Genomic DNA, 16,707 nt, shown 5'->3' with positions numbered 1-16,707 from the left:
TTTAGCGAGCAGGAACATCTGATGCTCTCAATTTATAATCTTGAAATTACGGTATGTGCTTCTGATACATCTCGTTTTCCGATAATATTCAAATTAACTAAATTAAATCTAAAATCTAAGTTAAAAGATAGTGTAAGAGCACAGGTATTTGTTCCTAATTTTATTACCGAGCTTAAAGACATAATTGTTACGGATTTTCTGTTAGAGACGTACGTATAGGAGACGTAAGAGACATACGTCTGTAAGAGACATATAGAAGACGTTAGAGACATATAGAAGACGTTAGAGACATATAGAAGACGTAAGAGACATACGTCTGTAAGAGACGTATAGAAGACGTAAGAGACAATTGTCTGTATCCAACACCGGGTAGCCAAGATGGCCGTATGACTCGTCAGCTAGTGGCAATTCCCAGACCATAAGGAAACTATTTCATTAACATACATACACATATATAATCTAAATGCATTTATTTATTATATAAACTCGCAATTAGAAGGAATAGAAATAGGAGAGAAGTGTAATGAGATAGAGAAAGAGAGCGTAAGAATGTGGACGAGAAACAGTCCCATCTGTGGCCGGGAGTTCCGCCTGGTGATCCATCACAGCCCATTGGCAAAATCGAAGCAGAAATTAATTTTGTCCATATTCCTCAGGGTTTTGTGGTGGGTCAGATGTCCGGTCGCAGCCTCCACGACCGCCGCCTCTTCTTCCTCCACATTCTTGTACATTTACCAGTATTATTGCTAGCTGTATTCACCTAATTGTACTTGCGGAGGATGAGCTCTGCTCCTTCGGCCAGCCTCTCAACTGTCAATCAATCAACTGTTACTAACTATTTTATCACACACACACACACACACGGGGGCTCGCTGGCTGAGTGGACAGCCCACTAGACTCGTGGATCTAGGGTTCGATCCCGGCAGCTGGGGAAAAACAAATGGGCAGAGTTTCCTTCACCCTGACGCGCCTGTTACCTAGCAGTAAATAGGTACCTGGGAGTTAGACAACTGCTACGGGCTGCTTCCTGAGCGTGTACTCACCTAATTGTGCTTGTGGGGGTTGAGCTTTGGCTCTTTGGTCCCGCCTCTCAACTGTCAATCAACTTGTGTACAGATTCCTGAGCCTACTGAGCTCTATTATATCTACATAAGAAACTTTGTATTGAGTCAGCCTCCACCACATCACTTCCTAGTGCATTCCATTTATTAACTACTCTGACTCTGAACAAATTCTTTCTAACGTCTCTATGACTCATCTGGGTACTAAGTTTCCACCTGTGTCCCCTTGTTCGTGTCCCACCCGTGCTGAAGAGTTTGTCTTTGTCCACCCTGTCAATTCCTCTGAGAATTTTGTAGGTGGTTATCATGTCTCCCCATACTCTTTTGTTTTCCAGGGATGTGAGGTTCAGCTCCTTTAGCCTTTCCTCGTAGCTCATTCCTCTCAGTTCCGGGACGAGCCTGATGGCATACCACTGAATCTTCTCTATATTTGGCTTGTGTTTAAATAGGTATGGACTCCTGGCTGGAGCTGCACAATCCAGTATTAGTTTTACATAAGTGGTATACAGGGTCCTGAACATTTTTTTACACAAGTTTCTAAAGGCAGTTCTTATGTTGGCCAGTCTAGCATATGCCGCTGATGATATTCTTTTGATGTGGGCCTCTGGGGACAGGTTCGGTGTGATATCAACCCCCAGATCTTTCTCTCTATTTGACTCCTGCAGGATTTCACCTCCCAGATGATACCTTGTGTTCAGCCTTCTGCTCACTTCGCCTAATTTCATTACTTTACACTTTCCTGAGTTGAACTTTAGCAGCCATTTTCTAGATCATTCCTCCAGTTTGTCCAGGTCATCCTGTAGTCTCTGTCTATCTTCATCCGTCTTGATTCTTCTTATAATTTTTGCATCATCAGCAAACATTGAGAGGAATGAGTCTATACCCTCCGGAAGATCGTTTACATATATTAGAAACAGGATGGGTCCAAGTACTGAGCCCTGTGGGACTCCGCTGGTGACATTTCGACACTCTGATGTCTCCCCCCTCACCGTTACTCGCTGTTTCCTGTTGCTTAAGTATTCCCTTATCCACTGGAGCACCTTCCCTTTTACTCCTGCCTGTTGCTCCAACTTTTTTAACAGCCTTTTATGGGGTACTGTATCAAAGGCTTTCTGGCAGTCAAGGAAAATGCAGTCTGCCCACTCTTCTCTTTCCTGCCAATTTTTTGTTGTCTGGTCATAGAATTCTATTAAACCTGTGAGGCACGATTTACTATCCCTGAACCAATGTTGGTGGTGCGTTACAAAGTTATTTCCCTCCAGGTGTTCTACGAGCCTTTCCCTCATGATCTTCTCCATCACCTTGCATGGTATACACGTTAGGGAAACTGGCCTGTAGTTCAGTGCCTCTTGCCTGTCACCCTTCTTGTATATTGGGACTACGTTAGCTGTCTTCCAACTTTCTGGTAAGTCTCCTGTTTCCAGTGACCTGTTATACACCATAGAGAGTGGCACACTTAGTGCTTCTGCACCTTCCTTTAGTATCCATGGTGAGATTCTATCAGGCCCAACAACCTTTGTCACATCCAGCCCCAGCAGTCACCTTTTGACCTCATCACTGGTGAGGTCAAATTCCTCCAAGGTTGGTAGCTTTGCAGCCTCCTCCTCATTTAGTGCAGGGGCTTCTCTTTGTTCTATTGTGATGACCTCCTGGAATCTCTTGTTGAGTTCTTCACACACCTTGTCATTCTCTATGTATCTGTTCTCCCCTTTTCGCAGTTTCATCACTTGTTCCTTCACCGCTGTTTTCCTCCTGATGTGGCTGTGGAGCAGCTTTGGCTTGGTCTTGGCTTTACTCGCTATGTCATTTTCATACTGTCTCTCTGCTTCTGTCCTCACTCTGAGGTACTCATTTCTGGCCCTCTGGTATCTCTCCCTACTCTCCGGTGTTCCGTTATTTCTGTAGTTTCTGCATGTTGTTTTACTCAGTTGTTTCGCTACATTGCATTCCTGGTTGAACCATGGGTTTTTCTGTTGTTTTTCGTTTTTCTCCTTTTGGACGGGGATAAACCGGTCTGCAGTTTCCTGGCACTTCTGGGTGACAAAATCCATCATGTCCTGCACATTCTTGTCTCTATGTTCTGTTTCCCATGGTATTCCTCTGAGGAAGTTACTCATCTCGTCATATTTTCCTCTTCGGTAATTTAGCCTTTTTCCCTCCAATCCCATCCTTGGATAGGTTATCCCTACCTCCACCAAGTACTCAAAAGTCAGTACACTGTGGTCACTCATTCCTATGGGGGCTTCAACTTTGACTTCCCTTATTTCTGTGTGTGTGTGGGTGGGTTAAAAAATTTAATCGTCAGTAACAGTTGATTGATTGACAGCGAAAGATCAGAGCTCAACCCCTGCAAGCAAAACTAGGTGAATACAACTAGGTGAATACACAAATGCACACAAACGCACACACACACACACACACACACACACACACACACACACACACACACACACACACACACACACACACACACACACACACACACACACACACACACACACACGCACACACACACACACACACACACACACACACACACCCTACCTGCCCCAACCCCTGTCAGCCTCCCACTAAGTACCCACCTAAGGCACCCTCCCACCACCCACCCCCTCCTCCCACTCACCCCCCCTCCTCCCACTCACCCCCCTCCTCCCACTCACCCTTCCCACCAGGACCTCCCTTCTCCCCCATCCCCCAAGCCCTCCCTTCTCCCACATGCCCTCCTGTCTCTCCCATCCACAAGCCCTCCGTTCTCCCCCGTCCCCCACTCTCCCCCACCCCACCTAAGCCTTCCCCTCTCCACCACTCGCCAAAATCCTCCCCTATTCCTCACCCACCTCAGCCTTCCCTTCCCCCCATGCCCCTCAAGCCCTCTCCCCTTTACTGCCCCCCCAAACCCCCCCCTTCTCCCCCATCCCCCCAACCCTCCCCCTTTCACCCCCCCCCCGAAACCTCCCCCCTCTCAACCCTCCCCCTCTCACCCCCAACCCTTCCCCTCTCACCCCCCAACCCTCCCCCTCTCACCCACCCCCCAACCCTCCCCCTCTCACCCACCCACCCTACCCTCCCCCTCCCCCCACCCCCCCCAAGCAGTTCCTCCTCCACCAGTCTCCCCGTACCAGATCCTCCCAGCTCCCGCTCACCCCAGACCCCACAGGTCCCCCCCCCCCCCAGAGGAGAAGTAGAAGAGAGTCAGTTTCAGGGCAATGTACTCGAACATAGATGAGATCACAAGCAAGGCAAGTGAACTAAGGGAAAAAGCCCAAGAAGTGAACCCAGATGTAATCGGACTCACTGAAACAAAACTCTATTACACAGTAATAAGGAAAGAGAAGGAAGGTAGGGGAGGAGGCGGAGTGGCCCTACTCGTGAGAGAGGAATGGAGTTTTAAGGAGATAGCTATTCAAGGCATTGAGGGTTTCAGAGACTACATAGCAGGCACCATGACAATGGGAGGACCAAGAATAGTAGTAGCAGTAATATATAACCCTCCACCAAATGACAGAAGACCCAGTCAAGAGTACGAAAACAACAACATGGCAGTTAACACTATAATTGAGAGGGCAGCCACTGCTGCCTGTAGAAATAGATCCCACCTGCTAATCATGGGGGACTTCAATCACGGAAGGATTGACTGGGAGAACAAGGAACCGCATGGGGGAGAGGATACGTGGAGAGACAAACTACTGGAGGTGGTGACTAGGAACTTTTTAACCCAGCATGTCAGTGAACCCACAAGGATGAGAGGAAATGACGAACCAGCGAGACTCAACCTGGTCTTCACCCTGAACGACTCTGACATAAGAGAAATCGGTTTTGTGGCCCCAGTAGGAAAGAGCGACCACAGTGTATTGGTGTTTGAGTACCTGATTGAAGAAGGGTTATTGAACTCGAGGAGGGATACCGAAATCAAAAGGTTAGCATACCGAAAAGGAAACTATAAGGAGATAAGAAAATTTCTAACAGATATAGCATGGGAAACAGAGCTCAGGGAAAAGACGGCCCAAGATATGATGGACTACATCACGCAAAAGTGCAAGGACGCAGCAAACAAGTTTGTCCCAGCCCAAAAGGAAAACAGTGAAATGAAGATGAGAAACCCATGGTTTAATCAGAGATGTAGGCTAGCTAAGCAGCAAAGTAAAAGGGCATGGAGAAACTATAGGAATAACAGGACACTGGAGAGCAAAGAAAGATACCAGAATGCCAGAAATGAATATGTCAGGATGAGAAGAGAGGCAGAAAGACAATACGAAAATGACATCGCAAGCAAGGCAAAGACTCAGCCTAAATTGCTGCATAGCCACATCAGGAGAAAAACGACATTAAAGGAACAGGTTATGAAATTAAGGATAGGGGCAGAAGGATTCACTTCAAACGACAAGGAAGTGTGTGAGGAACTGAATAAGAAATTCCAGGAGGTGTTCACCTTAGAGCAAGGAGAAATCCCAGAGATAAGAGAGGGAATAGCTAACCAGGAACGACTGGAAGAGTTTGAGATTACCAGCGGGGAAGTAAGGAAGTGTTTACTAGAGTTGGATGTGACAAAGGCTATAGGCCCAGATGGAATCTCCCCTTGGATACTAAAGGAAGGAGCAAAAGAACTGTGCCTACCACTCTTCATACTGTATAACAAATCACTGGCAACAGGGGAATTGCCAGAAATTTGGAAAGCAGCTAACGTAGTCCCGATATACAAAAAAGGGGATAGACAAGAGGCACTGAATTACAGGCCAGTGTCCCTAACCTGCATACTATGCAAGCTGATGGAGAAGATTATGCGAAGAAAGCTAGTGGAGCACCTTGAGCGAAAGAACTTTGTAACACAGCATCAACATGGGTTCAGGGATGGCAGGTCCTGCCTCACAAGGTTACTTGAATTCTATCACCAGGCAACAAAAATAAGGCAAGACAGAGAAGGGTGGGGAGACTGCATATTTTTGGATTGTCAGAAAGCCTTTGATAAAGTGCAACACAAGAGGCTAGTGAAAAAGCTGGAGATGCAGGCTGGAGTGAAAGGGAAGGTACTCCATTGGATAAAGGAGTACCTAAGCAACAGGAGACAATGAGTGAGTGTGAGGGGTGAGGTCTCAGATTGGCGAGATGTTACGAGTGGAGTCCCGCCGGGGTCAGTACTTGGACCTATACTGTTTCTGATATATGTAAATAATCTCCCAGAGGGTATAGAATCGTTTCTCTCAATGTTTACCGATGATGCAAACATTATTAGGATGAATGAAACTGAGGACCATAGTAGGGGGCTACAAGATGACCTAGACAGACTGAGTGAATGGTCCAACAAATGGCTGTTGAAGTTCAACCCGAGTAAATGCAAAGTAATGAAACTAGGCAGTGGAAACAGGAGGCCAGACACAGGATACAGAATAGGAGATGAAGTACTTAATGAAACGGGCAGAGAGAAAGATCTAGGAGTTGATATCACACCAAACCTGTATCTTGAAGCCCACATAAAGAGAATAACGTCTGCGGCATATGCGAGGCTGGCTAATATAAGAACAGCGTTCAGGAACCTGTGTGAGGAATCATTCAGAATCTTGTACACCATATATGTAAGACCAATCCTGGAGTATGCGGCCCCAGCATAGAGCCCGTACCTTGTCAAGCACCAGACGAAGCTGGAAAAAGTCCAAAGGTATGCCACTAGACTAGTCCCAGAACTAAGAGGCGTGAGTTACGAGGAAAGGCTGCGGGAAATGCACCTTACGACGCTGGAAGACAGAAGAGTAAGGGGAGACATGATCACAACCTACGAAATCCTCAGAGGAATCGACCGGGTAAACAAGGATAAACTATTCAACACTGGTGGGACTGAGTACCCACATGAGCCACAAAGACGTTAGAAGGAACTTTTTCAGTGTCAGAGTAGTTAACGGATGGAATGAATTAGGCAGTGATGTGGTGGAGGCTGACTCCATACACAGTTTCAAATGTAGATATGATAGAGCCCAGTAGGCTCAGGAATCTGTACACCAGTTGATTGACACTTGAGAGGCGGGACCAAAGAGCCAAAGCTCAATCCTCACAAGCACAAATAGATGAGTACAAATAGGTGAGTACACACACACACACATACAGAGGAAGCAGCCCGTAGCACCTGTCTAACTCCCAGGTACCTGTTTGCTGCAAGGTAACAGGTGCATCAGAGTAAAGGAAACTCTGCCCATTTATTTTTCCGGCGGTGCCAGGTATCGAACCCCGGTCCCTATGTCTACGAGTGTAGAGTGCTGTCCACTCAGCCACCAGCCCCCTTCCCAGCTGTTCGAATTCACAGCTGTGCGAGTGAACTGGTGTGTAATATTATGCAAATAAAATAGATGCAAGAGCCTCCGCCCATAATGCTCAAGGTTATGTGATACAAAAAATAATTTCACCTTAATTTTTTTCGGCTGGGAATCGAACCAGGGCCAATGGAATGTTCACCTATTTGTGCCTTCCGGATCGAACTCCTGTTTTTGTGTATGTGTGTGCTGTAGGGGAGGGGGGGTACAGGAGAAGGTTGGCGTTTTAATAAGTAGAACTGAGAAGACTTTTGTGTGCATATTCATCTGCATTTTTTGCGAGGAACTGAACCTTTGATCTGCAGTGTAACTAAGGTGTACAAAATCGTATAAAGCATTAGAACATAAGAATTAGGAAACATTGCAGCAGACCTATTGGCCTCTCTCGTCGTTGTACCTAATACATATCTTTGAAATTAGTTACCCAAATATGCATGAGTAGCGTTAATTCAACGTTGAAGTTACGTTACTCATGCATATTTTGGCCACTGGGATCAACTGTTTACTTCAGTAGTGTTACCTGTCTATTCCACTCATCTAGAACCCAATAACCCACATGGGCCTCGTGGTACAGTTGGCTTCCCTTTCGACTCATAATCGGGAATCCCGGGATCGTTTCCCTAGATACAAATAGTTTGGCACTTTTTCCCGTAATTCCTCTGGTTACCAAGCAGTAAATAGGTACCCGAGAGTTAGGCAACTGTTGTGGGGTGACATCCTGGGGAGAGTCAGTAGGTCGATCTTGAGGGGGATCTTGATATAAGCCTAAGGTGTACTTACCTATTTGTGCTATCGGGGATGACCTCTGGCTCTTCGGTCCCACCTCTCAACTATCAATCAACTAATGTAGAGGTTCCTGAGGCTACTGGGCTCTATCATATCTACACGTGAAGCTGTGTATAGAGTCAGCCTCCACCACATCACTTCCTAATGCATTCCATTTGTCTACTACTCTGACACTGAAAAAGTTCTTTCTAATGTCTCTGAGGCTCATTTGGGCACTCAATTTCCACCTGTGTCCCCTAGTGCATGTGCTCCTTGTCTTAAATAGTCTGTCTTTATCTACCCTATCAATTCCTCTGAGAATCTTGTATGTGGTGATCATGTCCCCTCTAACTCTTCTGTCTCCCAGTGACGTAAGGTTTAGTTCCCATAGTCTCTCCTCGTAGCTCATACCTTTCAGCTCGGGTATTAGTCTGGTGGCAAACCTTTGAACTTTTTCCAGTTTAGTCTTATGCTTGACTAGATATGGACTCCATGCTGGAGCCGCATACTCTAGGATTGGTCTGACATATGTGGAGAGCTGAGGGCAACATATGATTGTTTAATTAGAAAATTACCTACAGAAAACACTCTACATGTATATTGTGATGGGTCAGTAGCTAGGGATGGGAAGGCAGGATGTGGAGTCTTGATCAGGGAGTACACTGACATCGGCACTGTAGATACTGTTATTGGACGCCGCTTAACTGACAATGTCTCTTCAACGCAGGCTGAACTCCATGGTGTATTATCAGGATTACAGGAAGTAGTCAAATGTGGTAAAAATGTCTGTTTCTTCATTGACAGCAGAGGAGCGTTAGAGTCTTTAAATAGCAGATGACCAGTATACCAGAGAATTGTGATGGAGTGTAGAGAGAATGTTAAGAAATTAGAAAAAACTGGATATAAAGTAAGATTCGTGTGGATCCCTACACATGTGGGAATACTGTTGAATGAGGTTGTTGTGTTCGAGCCCAGTGCCAATCGATGATGGGCATTAAAATCTCCACAAATGATTGTGTTTGATGTTGTTGCATGTCCAAATAACACAGAGAGATCCATTTCGGCATGTGGAGACCTGCACACATTAATCACTTCAAGTTTGTCGTGTCTTAGCTCAATGGTTACTCCCATTACCTCTGTCCCTGCTCCACAATCGGGTGGGCTGGTTATGGGCTTAAAGATTAGGTCACATTTTATATAGATTGCACATCCCCTGGATTCCCCGTTGATCCATGAAAGGAAGAAGCCTCGATAGCCTGAGATTTTAGGTTCTAATCCGGCTCGAAGCAAGCTCTCCTGTAGTATCAGGATGTCTATGCCTTTGGTTGCTGCTATGCATTGCAAGTGTTGCAATTTTGTTCACAGCCCTTGCGTATTCCATTGCAAGATCTTTAGATCTCTAGGTTCTTGGAATTTGCTGATAATACCGTGGTATCCATGGAGTCTGATGAACACGCCATGGAAGTTGCAATTTGTGTATAGGTTCTTAGTGGACCTGAAATTGATTCATTAATGTCGCTTTCCGACGAGCTGGACTCGTTGGAAATCTGTTTTTTAGGGGGGTGTCTCCTACCCTGCGTTCTTGAAGGTGAGGATATTATATTTTCGAATTTCTTGAGCTTGTGCTCAATTGTCTTCCGAGTCTTTGTGGTTTGCTTGATACCGTGTAATAACAGCAGACTTTCGATCAATTCGGTGACCAAAGATTTGAGCATTGGCCAGAGAGCGTCCAGTTGTGCGAGAGCACTATTTAATGCTGTGCAGGTTTGGGGCCTGGTTACTTTTTGACCCTTCTCAGTGGTCACTTTGACACTGGAACTGTTACTCTTACTCTTATTGCCCCCATTGTGCTTACCGGATGCAATGGGAGGGTGACTGCTTTGAATATGTTTCTTGTGGCCCCCAGCTATCTTTTTGTCCTGTACGGAGGCCTTCACACCCTTCACCATGGCCGATGGTGAAGGGCCATGTGCCCCCCTCTACCTGAATAGGTAGACCCCACACGGTTTTAGTGGGCAAGGGAGCTGGTTTAAGTTATAGTGGGGGCTTCGGCTCCCCTGTAGGCGTGGTGGGGTTCGTTTGAAGCCTTTTGAGCCGTTCAGGGCATTTCAAGTTCCAGGCGTGATGTGCCTTGGAGCAATTTGGGCACTTTGCTTGGACAGGGTGGTTTGCCTTGTGTTTATAAATGCATATTTTTGTGTCATGGGGCTGGCTGCAGACTCCGCACCTCACTGGACGTTGGCAGCCATCTTTGTGATGCCCAAATCTCTGACATCTAAAGCATCTTAGGGGCTCTGGAGTGTAAGGCCTGTGTTGGAACACGCCCCAGATTCCAAGGTCAAGTGGCTCCTGGATCCGTCCTCTTACTGTGAGAAGGACATGTCGGGTTTCCTGTTTTGTGGTTCTTACCTGGCATCTCTCTGCTGACACCACATAGTTCACCTTTTCGAGATGGTCAAGAGCCATATGCAAGGGATAGTGGAGGACAATGATTTTTCGTATTTTTATGCTCTGGTTTGAGTTCCTCACATTTTGTGTAATTTTTCAGAATCGTTGCAGCTGACTCGTCTTTGGGACTCAGAATATATTCTCCTCTGAGATTTGGTTTTGCTCTGATCTGGAGCTGGGGGTCCTCTCTTTCGAGGTCCACTACAGTAGCGTAGGAAGACTTACCTTCGATATGCTGGACTTTGAAGACTGGCAGTGCAGATTTAGTCTGAGGAGCTGGAAGAACTGGAGAAGCTGGAGTGTTTGTCGGAAGATGGGTTGTCATGGAGTGGCTTGTCCTGTTTGCCTTAGTCACACGATTCCACTCGCCGTCACTTTCGGAATTGGAATTGAGTATAGATTTTCTTTTCCTACACTGAGCAGCATTGCTGGATCTGTCACAATTCATTTTGAATTCCATGATTTAATTCAAATGCTCACTGTGGAGTGGTGTTTGGTGAGTGAAGATGATGCTCTGTGCTACAGGAGACAAAGTCAGCGAGGAATTGGCTCACTGGGTGAACTGTCATAAGAACATAAGAACAAAGGCAACTGCAGAAGGCCTATTGCCCCATACGAGGCAGCTCCTATTTATAATCACCAAATCCCACTCATATACATGTCCAACCCATGCTTGAAACAATCGAGGGACCCCACCTCCACAATGTTACGCGGCAATTGGTTCCACAAATCAACAACCCTGTTACGGAACCAGTATTTACCCAAGTCTTTCCTAAATCTAAACTTATCCAATTTATACCCATTGTTTCGTGTTCTGTCTTGTGTTGATACTTTTAATACCCTATTAATATCCCCTTTGTTATGTCCATTCACCCACTTGTAAACCTCTATCATGTCACCCCTAACTCTTCGCCTTTCCAGTGAATGCAACTTAAGCTTTGTTAATCTTTCTTCATATGAAAGATTTCTAATTTGGGGAATTAACTTAGTCATCCTACGCTGGACACGTTCAAGAGAATTTATATCCATTCTGTAATATGGCGACCAAAACTGAACTGCATAATCTAAATGGGGCCTAACTAGAGCAAGATATAGCTTGAGAACCACACCAGGTGTCTTGTTACTAACGCTGCGATTAATAAATCCAAGTGTCCGATTTGCCTTATTACGAACATTTATGCATTGATCCTTTTGTTTTAAATTCTTGCTAATCATAACTCCCAGATCCCTTTCGCAATTCGACTTCGCAATCTCAACACCATCTAGCTCGTATCTTGTAACTCTATCATCATTACCTAACCTCAGAACTTTACATTTATCAGCATAAAACTGCATCTGTCAATCCTTCGACCATTTCAAAACCCTATCTAGATCAACTTGAAGTGATAGTGAGTCCTCCTCCGAATTAATTTCCCTACCGATTTTCGTATCATCGGCAAATTTGCAAATGTTGCTACTCAAACCTGAATCTAAATCATTTATATATATTATAAACAACAGAGGTCCCAGGACAGAGCCCTGAGGCACCCCACTTACAACATTTTCCCACTCTGACTTGACTCCATTTATACTAACTCTCTGTTTCCTTTGGTATAGCCATGCCCTAATCCAGCTTAATATAGCACCCCCAATACCATGAGACTCTATTTTTTTAATCAGTCTTTCATGTGGCACTGTATCAAAAGCTTTGCTAAAGTCAAGGTACACAACATCGCAATCCTTACCACTATCAACTGCCTCAACAATGCTAGAATAAAAAGATAACAAATTTGTTAAACATGAACGGCCATTTATAAAACCATGTTGCGACTCAATTATTAATTTATGTTTTTCAAGATGAAGACGAATTTTATTTGCTATTATAGATTCGAGTAACTTTCCCACAATAGACGTTAGGTTAATTGGTCGATAGTTAGACGCAAGTGATCTATCTCCTTTCTTAAAAACTGGTATCACATTAGCAACTTTCCTAAACTCTGGCACTCTGCCTGACTCTATTGATTTATTAAATATGGTAGACAGTGGGTCACAAAGCTCCTCTTTGCATTCTTTAAGCACCCTGGCAAACACTCCATCCGGCCCTGGGGATTTGTTTGGTTTGAGTTTTACTATTTGTTTAAGAACATCCTCCCTGGTAACTGCTAAACTCGTCAACCTGTCCTCGTCCCCACCCGCATAGACTTGTTCGGCTGAAGGCATATTGTTAAGTTCCTCTTTAGTAAATACAGATACAAAATATTTAATAAAAATACTACTCATCTCTTCATCATTATCTGTTATTTGACCTGTCTCAGTTTTTAATGGACCTATCCTTTCCCTAGTCTTAGTACGATATAACTGAAAAAACCCTTTAGAATTTGTCTTTGCTTGCCCTGCTATGCGAACTTCATAGTTTCTTTTTGCTTTCCTTATCTCTTTTTTAACATTTCTAACCAGTTGTACGAATTCCTGTTCTAAAGTGACCTCCCCATTTTTAATCCTTTTGTACCAAGCTCTCTTTTTACCTATAAGGTTCTTCAAATTCTTTGTTATCCACTTTGGGTCATTGGTGTTAACTTGGTAGATCAATTGGTGATCTATTCAATTTGTATGGCATACTACGTTCCTGTGTTTTGTTTAGAATATTCTTAAATAAGTTATATATTGAATCCACATCGAAATCCCCATTTACGTCACCTATCGCTAGGTTCATGTCTCGCTCCAAGACCGGCCCCCACCCCATACCCAAGACTTTCCAATCAATTTGACCCAAAAAATTTCTTAGGCTATTAAAATCAGCTTTTCGAAAATCTGGCACTTTAACAGAATTTTCTCCTACAGGTCTATTCCATTCTATGCTAAATCTGATTTCTTTGTGATCACTGTTCCCTAGCTCACTCCCTATTTCGATGTCATTAATTTGTGTTTCCCTGTTAGTTAACACTAAATCTAAAATATTATTTTCCCTTGTTGGTTCCTTAATGTGTTGCGTAAGAAAGCAATCGTCAATTAATTCTAGAAAATCTTCTGCTTCACTATTCCCTGTTTTGTTCAACCAGTTTATTCCACTAAAATTAAAGTCACCCATGAAGTAAATACTGTTAGATCTAGATGCCCTAGATATTTCATCCCATAGATGCTTTGCTTCCATTCTGTCAAAGTTTGGTGGCCTATATATAACTCCTATTATAATATTATTTGCTTTTTCGTATAATTCTATCCAAATAGTTTCTGTGTGTGGCTCAGTTTTGATTCGCTCTTTGAGACTACATTTCAAATTGTCCCTAACATATATGGCTACTCCTCCTCCTCGTCTAATATATCTATCTGTGTGAAATAGTTTAAATCCATTTATTTGATACTCAGCTAATAGTTCTCTATTTTCTACATTCATCCACGTTTCGGTAAGTGCATTGATATCTATTTTTTCTGTGCAGACAAGAGCATTTAATTCGTTAATTTTATTTCTTAGACTTCTACTGTTAGTGTAATATACCCTAAGTGAATTGTTATTTTGAGGCCCTTCTCTTTCCCTGATCATTTTGCCAATTCATTTCTCCCACAAACACGTACTTTTATTATCTCCTTCCACCAAATCAATTCCCATACCTCTATCTACTAACAGTTTAAATCCAAACAAACACCTGTAACCACTTCTTCCAACGAGTTCGCAACAGCAACAACCCCAGCTCTCGATAGATGCACCCCATCACGAGCATACATTCCATTTCTTCCATAGAAGTGTTCCCAGTTGTCTATGAAACTCCTTAATGCTGATAAATGTAAAGTTCTGAGGTTAGGTAATGATGATAGAGTTACAAGATACGAGCTAGATGGTGTTGTGATTGCGAAGTCGGATTGCGAAAGGGATCTGGGAGTTATGATTAGTAAGAATTTAAAACAAAAGGATCAATGCATAAATGTTCGTAATAAGGCAAATCGGACACTTGGATTTATTAATCGCAGCGTTAGTAACAAGACACCTGGTGTGGTTCTCAAGCTATATCTTGCTCTAGTTAGGCCCCATTTAGATTATGCAGTTCAGTTTTGGTCGCCATATTATAGAATGGATATAAATTCACTTGAACGTGTCCAGCGTAGGATGACTAAGTTAATTCCCCAAATTAGAAATCTTTCATATGAAGAAAGATTAACAAAGCTTAAGTTGCATTCACTGGAAAGGCGAAGAGTTAGGGGTGACATGATAGAGGTTTACAAGTGGATGAATGGACATAACCGGGGGGATATTAATAGGGTATTAAAAGTATCAACACAGGACAGAACATAAGAACATAAGAACAAAGGGAACTGCAGAAGGCCTATTGGCCCATACGAGGCAGCTCCTATTCTATAACCACCCAATCCCACTCATATACTTGTCCAACCCGTGCTTGAAACAATCGAGGGACCCCACCTCCACAATGTTACGCGGCAATTGGTTCCACAAATCAACAACCCTGTTACTGAACCAGTATTTACCCAAGTCTTTCCTAAATCTAAACTTATCCAATTTATATCCATTGTTTCGTGTTCTGTCCTGTGTTGATACTTTTAATACCCTATTAATATCCCCCCGGTTATGTCCATTCATCCACCTGTAAACCTCTATCATGTCACCCCTAACTCTTCGCCTTTCCAGTGAATGCAACTTAAGCTTTGTTAATCTTTCTTCATATGAAAGATTTCTAATTTGGGGAATTAACTTAGTCATCCTACGCTGGACACGTTCAAGTGAATTTATATCCATTCTATAATATGGCGACCAAAACTGAACTGCATAATCTAAATGGGGCCTAACTAGAGCAAGATATAGCTTGAGAACCACACCAGGTGTCTTGTTACTAATGCTGCGATTAATAAATCCAAGTGTCCGATTTGCCTTATTACGAACATTTATGCATTGATCCTTTTGTTTTAAATTCTTACTAATCATAACTCCCAGATCCCTTTCGCAATCCGACTTCGCAATCACAACACCATCTAGCTCGTATCTTGTAACTCTATCATCATTACCTAACCTCAGAACACGAAACAATGGGTATAAATTGGATAAGTTTAGATTTAGGAAAGACTTGGGTAAATACTGGTTCAGTAACAGGGTTGTTGATTTGTGGAACCAATTGCCGCGTAACATTGTGGAGGTGGGGTCTCTCGATTGTTTCAAGCACGGGTTGGACAAGTATATGAGTGGGATTGGGTGGTTATAGAATAGGAGCTGCCTCGTATGGGCCAATAGGCCTTCTGCAGTTACCTTTGTTCTTATGTTCTTATGTTCTTATGAAAGATATTGCATTTGATTTGCAATATCTTTCCAGCCGGCAATTGACACCAAGTGCCGTCGATATCCATTCATTTCCTACTCCCTTTCTTGAAAGAATGCCACATATGATCAGGATTCCTCCCTTGCTCCTAACTAATTCAATGGCTGTCCTGAATCTCTGTATTAGTTCCTCACTCCTAACTCGTCCAACATCATTACCCCCTGCACTAATACAAATAATGGGTTTGTTTCCATTTCCTGTCATAATATCATTCATGTCTGTCGTGTGGCAAATTGCGAAATTCAAGTAAGAACTTAGGCTCAAGAACTTTTTGCTTGGTGAAAATTAATGAACGTTATTAGTTTTGATATTGATATAATTGGACTGGAAGAGAAACGAACGAGTGTTACACAGAGCGTTTATTGACCCAATTATACCCTACTTGGTTATCGGTTACATGACCGACTAGTTAAAATGCATATACTACAAAAGAGCATGTGCTCGAAAGATTATGCACCTAATTTAAGTAATATTTAATCCTACAAAATACCTTAATCTTAACAGATATTTTATTCATCGGCATGAGAATTAAACCAAAACTCAGTTAACTAGTTAACTAGCGGATGACCATCCAAAGCTTATCCTGTTAAAGGAAACTCCTAGATAGCTAAGATGGAGTGCATTTGCTAACCATACAGAGATTATTCTATTTACTAACTCAAATAGTAAAGAGATTACCAATCACTTTTGGTAATCAGATTATGTCAGTTTACATTACCCTTTAATATAATTTAAATTAACAATTACAACTCCTGTTTTGAATTATAACTAAAATCACCAAAACCGGTGAGATTGCAAAAGTGATCTGGGAGTTATGATTAATAAGGATTTAAA

Source organism: Procambarus clarkii, chromosome 33 (assembly GCF_040958095.1).
Source record: "Procambarus clarkii isolate CNS0578487 chromosome 33, FALCON_Pclarkii_2.0, whole genome shotgun sequence".
Classification (NCBI taxonomy): Eukaryota; Metazoa; Arthropoda; class Malacostraca; order Decapoda; family Cambaridae; genus Procambarus; species Procambarus clarkii.
Note: the sequence above shows the minus strand (reverse complement) of the source record.